Below are 11,085 nucleotides of genomic sequence, written 5' to 3' on the forward strand. Positions count from 1 at the left end.
GCCAGCCAACTTGGTTGTGTGGGTGATATTGATAGAGATCTCTGTTTTGTTCATCACTTTGGCCTGGGCTGGAGGCCAGAGTAACCGGTTGGGCCTACCTGTCCAAGCCAGCTGTCCTGGGGAGCAGGGTTGGGCATAGCTTCTCAATGCTGCATGTGGCCTGTTCCTGCTGCCCTTCTCTAGCCGCCTCTGTTGCTGGTGTGAGGCTCCCCAACCACTGTGGGGCAGAAGAACAAGGAGGCACCACAGTTGGAAGAGTGCGAGGAAGAAATTGCCCATAGGTGGAAGGCTTCTCTGCAGAAAGAGACAGGTAAAGAATTCAAGGGCTGCGTGTGGGTGAGAGAGACACAGACAGAGCTGCAAGGGAAGACTGCTGCTGCCCTGGCCTTAGCCGTCTTGTTCAGTTGGCAGGTAGCATTGCAACAGGTAAATTCTCAAGCTTTGGCCTAAATGAGGCTGATATCTCAGTGAAATTGGCTTCTCTTCTGCCTCAGGGAGAGAACTAAGGAATGACTTGCCCAGAGATGGTATTATGGATTTGGATCCAGGCGAGCTAGCGCTCTCCACTCTATCCCTCATCCCAGGTCCTCAATAAGTCCCGAGAAGCTGGGCAGAGGGGTGAGGTTCTTGATAAGAAGAATCAGGGTGGCTGCTGGTGAGCAGTGGTCCCCCTTCCTTCAGGACAGAGCACTCAGGTTTGTTTGGGACTTTGCAGTCCCTCATGGCCCCAGCTCTATGGGCCAGCTTACAGGGAGGGGGACATAGGTCATTTCAACTTAGACCACAAGGTCCTGTTAAATAAATCAGCTTTTAAATCAACCTTTGTTCAACCAAAGTCCAGCAGGGTCCAAGTCTAGCACCTGTCAGCAGTGAAAAAATTTCCAGGGTGAAACAAAGAGCTTCAGTCCTGGATACAGGTAAGAGATTCTCTTTCAAATTTCTGGTGTTGCTGATGTGGCTGGGCTGTCTTATCTTTGGCCAGGGAGAAGGCACTGGCTGGACTTCCTTCTTCCTCCCTGTTTTTTCTTTTCCTCAAGTAGGTAGCCAGCTCTCCAGGAGATAGATAGCTTAGATAGAAAGAAAAACAGAAACCTTTCATCTGGGAAGGGAGGTGAGGAAGCTTCTTAGAAAAGATACAGTCTAGTGTTCTATGGTCCCTTGGTCTGGGGCATGAGTTACTCTTCAAGGAACTGACCCTAAAAAGAAACCCCTGGACTTGGCTTTTAAGTCAAAGGAATAAATTGTTAACTTCCTCTCTTGAAAAGTGGTTATCCCTTCAGATTTCCTTCTTTTCCTAACTACTCTGAAGTAGGAAGGGTAAGCCATAGATGTGATCTTCTCTGTAGTATTGATGGGAGAATAGCCCTGGAGGAGGAGGTAGGTTTACCTAGGGAACTAAGTGGAAAAGTGGATAGAGGGATGGGCCTGGAGTCAGGAAGAGTTAAGTTCCAGTACAGTCTCAGACACTTAGTATCTGTGTGACCCTGGGTAAATCACTTAACCTGTCTGCCTCAGTTTCCTTAACTATAAAATGGGGATAATAATAGCACCTATCCCCCAGAGTTGTGATCAAATGAGATAAAATTTGTAAAGCACTTAGAACAATGTCTTAATAAATACTTATTTTCCTCCTTCTGACCCAAAGACATCAGATTGGTGTTCCATGGCTAAGGTGACACAAGGAACTGATTATTTGGGTCAAGTGGAGTTTTGACTTGAATTCAATATCTAGAAATACCTTGATAACTTTGTTTTGCTATAAGCTCCTTCTCTGGAGAATGGAGAACATAGCTCCTTCCCCTCTTTGGGATAGAGCACTTAAAAACTTTTTTGGGTGATTGAGAGTGACTCAGTCTTTGGTTGATATCACTAGGTTTCCCTACCATGTGTTATCCAATGAGTTATTCCTTCTCACTTCTTTATTCTAGGGGAGGTTCTGGAGGCTGAGGAGATAAGGGCTTGTAAGGCTGTGGGCCCCTCACCAGAAGTTAAAGGGCAATTGGGAACTTGGCTGGTGGGGTAACTTGCTTTCTCCCCAACCTTTGGAGGGCAGCAGCACTGTCTTGAGCCCCTGGAAACCTTGTGTAGGGTCCTGGCATCATGCGAATTTGTCATGCGTAAGACAGCCTCCACTCTGAGGTTAGGCAGAGTGAATACAAAGTACAGTAGAGACTTGTTTATCCTGTCCTCATCTATCTGGCCTGCCCATTTATCAAGACCATTTAGCTGTGGAAACATACAGGGTCTAACCGTCTTTCTGTGTTTCTAAGTTAAGGATTGTCTATAGCCTTTTGGACTGCTGGTGACTTTATGTACCTATCTCCTGTGGAATCAGTGGAAATCACTCTGCTGTCAGGCTTTCCTTGTTTTTCTCTTAAAACCCTGTCAGACTCTTAAGTGTTGTAGAGATTTCCTTGGTCATGAAATTTTATAGGGTTTTAGCTGAAGTAAGAACTGTTGGGAAATACGTGTCCTATGAAACCTTTAACTCTCTGCAATCACCCCTCGTTGAAAGTGGTAGGACTGCCACAAAGCAGCTGCTGTAACTTGTTGGTGATAGATTTAGAACCGAAACAGACCTCAAAGTCTAAGCCCCATCATTTATGTAAATGAGGGGATGGGGGCCCAGGGAGATTAAGGAACTTGCTTGTGGTTACATAGGTAGTGAGTGATAGAAGCAGAATTTGAAATCAGGTCTTCTGATTCCAGAGTGGGTAGTCTTTCCATTGTACCATAGTTTTCTGTGGAGAAATAATTAATGCTAAAGGCTCCACATTTGTTTTGAAGAGCAAGGCATTCTTATACAATATCCATATCTGCTAAGCCTCTATAGGTCCAAGGAACCCCTCAAGGCTTGGGATGCCAAGGTGCCCACCAAGAAGTCTTAGGGGCTCTGGACTGAGCTTTTTGGTAATTCACCTCAGGTTGATCAAAGAAAATGATCAGAAACCTCATTGTATATAATATTACTTCAGCTAAGTCTTGAAACTCATAAGAACATGAGTTCTTGTTCTTGCTAAGGACCACATCTGAGCTTGAGGGAAGGAGGAAAGGGCTTTTAAAAGTATAATGGGCAACTGGTCAATTGGGGCCCAGTTGGACTATCTGTATTTTCTCATGTCTAGAAGATGCGTCATCTCAACCAACTTGGTTATTGCATGTTATTTTTCTGGTGAGTGTCTGCTAGAACTATGATAGTGATGAGTGGTATTTTTTGAGAAGGACTGGTAGTTGTAGTATGCTGTGGAATCCTTCCTTACTTATTGACCTCAATAAAGTGAGATAAGAGATCCTTGGGAAGATCTCGGTCTCAGAGTCCCAAGAGTCATATCTCATCAATCTGAATTGACTCTGGAGTCAGGTGCTTATCCTAATGATAAACAACCAAGAGGCCTTGAGGTTGTTTATTATGCTTGATTAAGTGAATCATTCAGCTCTCTGAATTTCATACATTGTTCCCACCCTAAAATGCTGGGCAGGGTCTCATATCTAGTGCAAAGTGCATGGGCCTGGTAGTCAAAGGTCCCTAACCTTATTCCAAGGAGCTATTTCTTACTGTACGTGCTGGATAACTCTCTCAGGGATACTATAGAGAGGAATCTGGTGTTAGCTAGGAGGTTGGGCTACAGGACTTCTTCCTGCTTTCCTTCTAATTCGAGGGATGGGAGGGGTGGGGCAGAGAGAACAAAGAGGGATCTAAGTGAAATACTTGTTAATGCCTCTCTTCTGTCTGTGCAAATATCCATCTCTCATGCCTGGAATCCACTCCCTCCTTCACTTTCTTTCAGAATCCCTGTCTTCCTTCATGGTTCAGGAAGGTGAAAGCTTGCTCTGATTTCTCATCCTTGCCTCCAAATACCAGTGGCTACTTCTTTTTGCTATCTCTCTCTTCAAATAAAATAGTATTACAATCTGTATACATGTTGTAGTCCCCCCTTCTCCCAGAAAACTCTAAGCTACCTGAGGGTAGAGACTATTATGTTTTCCCCTCCTTTGGGTACCCAGCATTTGGTATAGTTGTTGTTCAGCTGTTTCAGTTGTGTCTGACTCTTCATGACCTCATTTGGTTTGGTTTTGGTTTTTGGGGGGAGGGGCAAAGATACTGGAGTGGTTTGTCATTTCCTTCTCTAGCTCATTTTACAGATGAGGAAGCTGAGGCAAATGGGATTAAGTGACTTGCCCAGGGTCACGCAGTTAGTAAGTGTCTGAGGCCAGATTTGAACTCAGGTCTTGCTGACTTCAAGCTTGGCACTCTATGTACTATGTTACCACCTCACTTCAACTTAATATGGTTTACTTGTACTTACTATGAACTTATTATGAGTCTATTGTATTGAATAAATGTCTGGAGGTTTGGTAGAAGACATTTATCATGACTGAGTTTCGTCTTTAGAAGGAGTCTTGCAAATTTCTCCTGACACTATAGGGATCGAAGAGGCAGGGCTGTAAGTTGTCTGTCCTTTTCCTGAAGGGGAATGATTGGTGTCTGAGCCTATTTGTCCAGTTCCCCATTAGGGTACATTAGGTAGATATGGTCAGTCTGTCCCAGCATGTACAAGAGTATGGCTTTAACTGAGAGAAGACTTAGAATCCTCTCTACTTTGCATTGCTGTGGAGGTCTTACCCTCAGGCTGAATTGATGGTAGAAGGCTCAGGTGACTAGCACAGTATTGTGGATTCCCTAAGAACTTTAGATCTTTCCACAGGAAGTACTACCTAGGGCTTATATAGTAGGGGATAACAGAGTCAGAGCCCTTCTAGGGACATTAAGTTTCCCACCTGCCAACTGAAGATGTTTGCCCAGAAGAGTTCTGAAGTTCCCTTGCTAATATCCAGTGATATTAGGAGGAACTGGTTGCTGGGGTGGAGATGAGGGAATCTTGGTGGGAAGTGACCACTCCATCCTAGAGTTTGTCATAGAAGAAAGGAAGAAAGAAAGAAGAAAGGAAATCTGGGTATTGTTCGGCAGGTGCTCTAGATTTTAGGAAGGCAGATTTCAGAGGGTACAGAAGAAAGATAGGCAGGATCCCATGGACTGAAATGTTTCAGAGGAAGTCAGTCCAGGAGGAATAGGAAATGTCTATGAATGAAATTCTGAAATCTTAAAGGGAAACAGTTCCAGTGAAAAGAAGAAAAGAGATTTGTCCAAAGAGACCGATTTGGATGCATGGGGAACTCACCACCAACTTAGATTTTTATTTTTATTTATTTATTTAATTTATTTTTTTGGTGAGCAATCAGGGTTAAGTGACTTGTCATTTCCTTCTCCAGCTCATTTTACAGATGAGGAAACTGAGGCAAATGGGGTTAAGTGATAGCACCTAGCTGCCCCCAACTTAGATTTTTGAAAAGACATTTACTGAAGATAGAAGCAAGGGCAGAGAATGGCATATGAATGTGGGGTGGTCCTGTAAAATAATGTTAGAAATGTTAAAGCTCAGAATGATCTGGTGCTGCCAAAGGAAGCTAAGGATGACAAAAAAGGGTTAGTTTTTTAAAGCTACTTTGAAGAAAAAAAAGGAGTCTCAAAGAAGGGATGGGAGGCAGTTAGGTGACTCAGTGGATAGAGCACTGGCCCTGGAGTCAGGAGGACCTGAGTTCAAATCTGACACTTGACAATTACTATCTGTGTGACTCTGGGCAAGTCACTTAACCCCTAATTGCCTAACAAAAAAAAACCAAAGAAGGGATAGGACCATTGCTTGGGGTAGACAGAACAATGATAACTAACAAAAGAGAAAGTAGAATGCTCAATTCTTAAGGAAAAATTAACTTTTTAATAGGAATTAAAGAACAAAAATGACTAACAGGGAGTTGTTACCCAAGATAAATAAGGAGATAAGAGAGTACCAAGCTGACCTTGGTGCACTAGATAAAGGGCTGGGCCTGAAGTTAGGAAGACCTGAGTTCAAATCCAGCCTCAGACACTTACTAGCTGTGTGACCCTGATCAAGTCACTTAACCCTGTTCGCCTCAATTTTCTCATCTATAAAATGAATTGGAGAAGAAAATGGCAAACCACTCCAGTTTTTTTTTTGCCAAGAAAACCCCAAAAAGTGTCTTGAAGAGTCAGACATGATTGAAAAACAATTAAACATGAATATAAAAGCTGCCCTTGAATTCAGATCACTTGGCTCAGATGAAATGTGTCTCCAAGTCCTAAAAGAAATCGCAGGTGTGATTGCTAAGCCACTGTCAGTGATATTTGAAAGACTGTGGGAAATGGGAGCAGGAGCCAAGATTGGAAGACAAATGTTGTCCCAACTTTCAGGAAAAAAAAGGGAGAGAGAACAAGGTCTGAGTCCTCTAGGTCAGGTAGCTTGACTTTGATTCCTGGGAACATTCTAGAGTGGATCATTAAAGAGCTGTTGGCAAACATGTCCCTAGGAAGGGGTGATTACAAAAAGCCAGCATAGCTTCAGTGAGTACAGGTTTTACTATACTAGAGGATCACTAAACTAGTAGATGAGGGGAATGCTGTGGACAAAATTAACCTGGATTTTACCAAAGTTATTGAGCAAGGCATCTCATCCTATTCTCATGGAGAATATGGAGTGTATGACGTAGACTTGCTTGCAATGTGAAGGATTGCTAATTGGTTGCGTGGCCAGACTCAGATTGGTTGTTAATGGTTCATTGTTAATGTGTCAGAAGTTCTATAATGGAGTTCCCCAGGGTCCTATGCTTGGCCTTGTGCTGTTTGATATTTTCATCAATGACTTGGATAAAGGCATAGATTTCCACATGACACAAAGCTGGGAGGGATGGCTAACACAGTAGGTGACAGAGCCAGGATCTAAAGGACTCTTGACAGGCTAGAAAACTGGGCTGGATCTGATAAAATGAAATTCAGTGGGAATAAATGTAAAGTCTAGCCCTTGAATATAAAAATAAAAATCCACTTTACAATTAGAAGATGGCAGAGTCATGGTTAGATGGTAGTCTTTCTGAAAACGATCTGGGTGCTTTAGTGGATTCCAAGCATGATGTGAATCAGTAGAGTGGTTCGGCAGCCGAAAAACTAATGTGATCTTGGGCAGTATTAAGTGGGGCATGGGTGGTCATCTCATTCTGCTCCACCTTTGTCAGATTTCACACCTGGTATTGCATTTTGTTCCTGGTATCACTGTTGAAGAAGGACATTGAGAAACTGGAGCGTGTCCAGAGGAGGGAAAGTGGGATGGCGCTAGGCTTTAAATCCATGCGGTATTGAAAACTGCCATACCAGTTGAAAGGAGTGGGGATGGTTAGCCCAGGAAGATTTTTTATTGTTCTGTCATGTCCGACTCATTGTGATCCTATTTGGGGTTTTCTTGGCAGAGATACTGGAGTAGTTTGCCATTTCCTTCTCCAGGTCATTTACAGATGAGGAAACTGAGGCAAACAGGGTTAAGTGGCTTGCCCAAGGTCACCCAGGTAGTAAGTGTCTGAGGCCAGATTTGAACTCACTCTAGGCCCCATGCTCTATACACTATAATGCCTCTTAGCTGGCCATGAAGAAGACTCAGGGCGACATGAGAGTTGTCTTTGGAGTATCTGAAGGGCATAAGAGAAGGATCTGATTTGTTCTTTTGGGCCCCAGAGGGCTGAGCAAATAGCAGTGGATGGAAATTGCAAAGAAGCAAATTCAGTTTTGATGTTGGGAAAAATTGCTCACAGTCCAAGCTCTCCCAAAGCCAAATGGACTGCCTCGGAAGGGGGTGGGCTCCCCCTTTCTGGAGGTCTTCACGCAGAGGAGAGATGACCACTTGTCACCTGTGTAGTAGTGGAAGACTGGAACTAGATGCTGCTGAGGCCCTCTCCAGCTCTCAAAGTCAGTGATTGAGGGGTCTTGTCAGTCCAGAGAAAGCATGATATTATTGCATCCATCCAGCTATTACATAACACACCTTTGTAGAGGTCACAGATAAGTATATCACTCTGACTTCAATGTGGAAGTATGCATGTATACACAGGTCTGGGACCTGTAACTACATCTGTACGGGGAACTCCCTCCATCTAGGTGGATTGGCAACTCATCTGTAACCTATGGTCTTGGAGGGTTGGAGCCCTAAGACATGAGGTAATTTGACTATATTCACACAGCCAATAGATGCAAAGAGGTCCTGATGCCAAGGCGGGCTCTATATTGGCGTGAGATTTCATCCACCAGTAACTACTAGATGAACCATTTATTGGATATGGTGTAGATGGGCATTATATTTCAGGTAGGAGATTAGGCTAAGTTGTTGTGAAATGGAAATTTTTTGTTTTATTGTTGAATCTTCTCTTATTTTCTATTGTGTACATGGAAATGTTCTTTTTTTCTCTTTTTCTTGTTTTATATGTAAGTTTGAAATGAATAAAAAACTTAAAGAAAAAGGGAGATTAGGCTCCTTCTAGGAATGGAATCAGTGGGAATGGGAAGATATTCTAAGAGGCAGAGGTGAGGAGGGAGTTCACCCCAGGCACAGAGGACAGCCTGTGCAAAGGCAGAGGCAAGAGGTGAGATGGAGAGTTCCAGGAATGGACAATTTAGAGGGTATGAAGGGGAATGATGTGAAATAAACCTGGACGGATAGATAGGAGCCACATTGTGAGGGTCTGAGCAGGGGAGTGACAGGATCAGAGTTGCATTTTAGAAATACTAATTTCACGACAGCTACGAGGAAGATGGATTGTAGAGGGAAGATACTGGAAAGCCAAGTAGGTCAATGAGGCATTGTGGTATAGTGGATAGAGAGGTGGCATTGGAATCTGGAGACACAGGTTCAGGTTCCATTTCTGACCTCTACTGACTGTATGTCCACACTCAGCAAGCTCTATCACCTCGTAGTGACCCAGGCAATTTTTGAAGAACTGAAGTTGCAGAGTAGGAACCTGTCTGAGTTGGTAGAGGAAGGTCCTCATTGGGAGCCCCCTAGGCTGATGAAATCTCTAGGCCAAGGAGACCAGGTTAGGGAATGACAGCTAGGTGGAGAATAGAGTAGGAGGGAGAAAGACTAAAAGCATGGTAGATTGATTAGCAGACTATTGTAATAGTCCAGGTGGAAGAGATGAAGGCGTGATTGTGAGAAAAGAGGGTTGGTTATGAGGAGGGAGGAAGGTGGAAAAGTCAAAGATTACTCCAGGGTGGTAAACGTGGGTGACTGGATTATCCAGCCATCGTGTGTTAGAGAGGGGAGAGGTTGAAGTCAAGGAGATTAGTTGGGGGCTACTGAAATGGTCCAGACATGAGACATGATCCTAGATTGGGGTGATAGCAATAGAAATCCAAAGGAAGATACAAAGATATGAAAGACTTAAAAAAAAAAAAGAATGCAATCTGGGAAATCCCTAGTCTAGCCAGTGGTACAATGACCTAGCTGTTTTCAGGTATCAGCTTTATTGGGGGCTTTTATCGTTGGTGTCTGTCTGTCTCTCTTGGTCTCTCTTTCAACATTCTTATCCAACTTAGAAGGCCTTTGGAAGAAATCAATCTGGCTGGTGATATTTGGGAAACACTCCTATTAGGAGTGTTCGGGGAAAGAATTGTTCTTTCTGAAGGTTGAGGGGTCAGAAATGTGCTTGGTGTCTTCTAGACCATCTAGTTATTTTTCACATGAACTGCTGTCTAGCTTCACTTCCACCATCTTATATAGATGAAATTGATTAAAAAAAAACAATTATAGGATTTTATATTAATCTCTATTAAACTTAATCTTAGTAGATTCAGCCTGTTGTTTTTTTCAATTTTAGCTCTGTCACCCAATGTGTTAGCTATTTGGTAAATATGCCATCTGTGGCTTTAGCTAAGCTGCTGATAAAAGTGTGAAATAGCAGCAGACCAAATACAGATTTTTGAGGCATACCATTAGAGATCTCCAAGTTGACTCAGAAATGTTAACAACTACTTTTTGGGTCAACTAGTATAGCCCAAAGTACTATCATCTAATGTGTATCTCTCCATCTTGTCCTCTACAGTGAGAGACCTTATCAACTGCCTAAATTTAAGCAAACTATTTCTACAGCATTGTTTGATCTACCAACTTAGGTCACTCTGTCAAAAATGACATGAGTTTCATCTGGCCTTGACTTGTTCTTTCTGAAGTCATTGTAGCTTTTAGGGATCATTGTTTCCTTCTTTAGATATTCACAAACCATTCCCATAATAATATGTTCTAGTATTTTACTAAAAATCAAAACTAAGCTCACTGAAGTAAGTTTGCTAGTGGCACAAACATGATGAAATGTCACAGGATTTTTATGAAGCTCAAATGAAGCAATATGTAAAATGTGCTTTGTTATTATAAAGCACTATATATATATCACCCAATTATTATTTTGGGGAGATACAAAGTGCTACATGAGATCAAAACGGGGGGAAGGAATATTACCAATAAAGGGGAGTGGACGAGTGGGGAGAGTTTTCTCTGGAAAGACTTCATGGAATATACAGCGTTAAAGAATGTGTAGCATTTTCAATAGGTGGGGATTTCATATATAGACAGTGGCAAAGGTACCTGTATTTGTTCTGGTCTTCTAGTTCCTTCCCCTTACCCCAATCCATACATCTCACTGTTGTGTTTCTCACTTTCTTTCTGCATCCTGGCCCCTCAAGGCTTCTTCTTTTACTGAAATTAAGTACAGAATCATAAACTTTCCCCAGTGGCATCACTTTCCTTGTTGACACAATTTTTCATTAGCATGAGAGAACCTTGGGGTGATGTGCCTCCTTTATGGACAATGCCATTTCTACCTCATTGTTGAATATTAAACGAACTGATTACTGCACTGTTGGTAGAGCTGTGAACTGATCTGGGCATTATAAGAAGCAATTTGGAACCAGGCCCCAAAAGGTTTTAAATGGTGCATAGCAGAGGTGTGAGGGCACGTACCAGTAATCCCTGCTTCTGGGGAGTCTGAGGCTGGTGGATTGCTTGAGCTCAGGAGTTCAGAGCTGAAGTAGGCTAAGCTGATTAGTATCCATGCCAAGTTCTGGATTAATATGGTGAGCTCCTGGGAGGAGCGAACTGGTCCAGGTCTGAAATGGAGCAGATCAAAGCTCTTGTATGGTTGGCTCATAGAATCAAATGAAATAATCTTGGAAAGCACCAAGTGCAGTGC

At 42.9% G+C, this 11,085-nt stretch overlaps 1 protein-coding gene across 1 annotated transcript in view; it reads left to right on the forward strand.

Annotated features, from left to right (window-relative positions):
* The first annotated feature begins 811 nt into the window (after nucleotides 1–811).
* The window catches only part of PDZK1 (PDZ domain containing 1), a 40,986-nt gene continuing 30,712 nt past the window's right edge, over nucleotides 812–11,085 (forward strand). Inside the window, exon 1 of the mRNA XM_021003606.2 lies at nucleotides 812–917. The gene's annotated coding sequence lies outside the window, so the exon portion shown is untranslated. The remainder of the gene's footprint in view (nucleotides 918–11,085) is intronic.

Source organism: Phascolarctos cinereus, unplaced genomic scaffold (genome assembly GCF_003287225.1).
Source record: "Phascolarctos cinereus isolate Bilbo 61053 unplaced genomic scaffold, phaCin_HiC Scaffold_5;HRSCAF=322, whole genome shotgun sequence".
Taxonomy (NCBI): Eukaryota; Metazoa; Chordata; class Mammalia; order Diprotodontia; family Phascolarctidae; genus Phascolarctos; species Phascolarctos cinereus.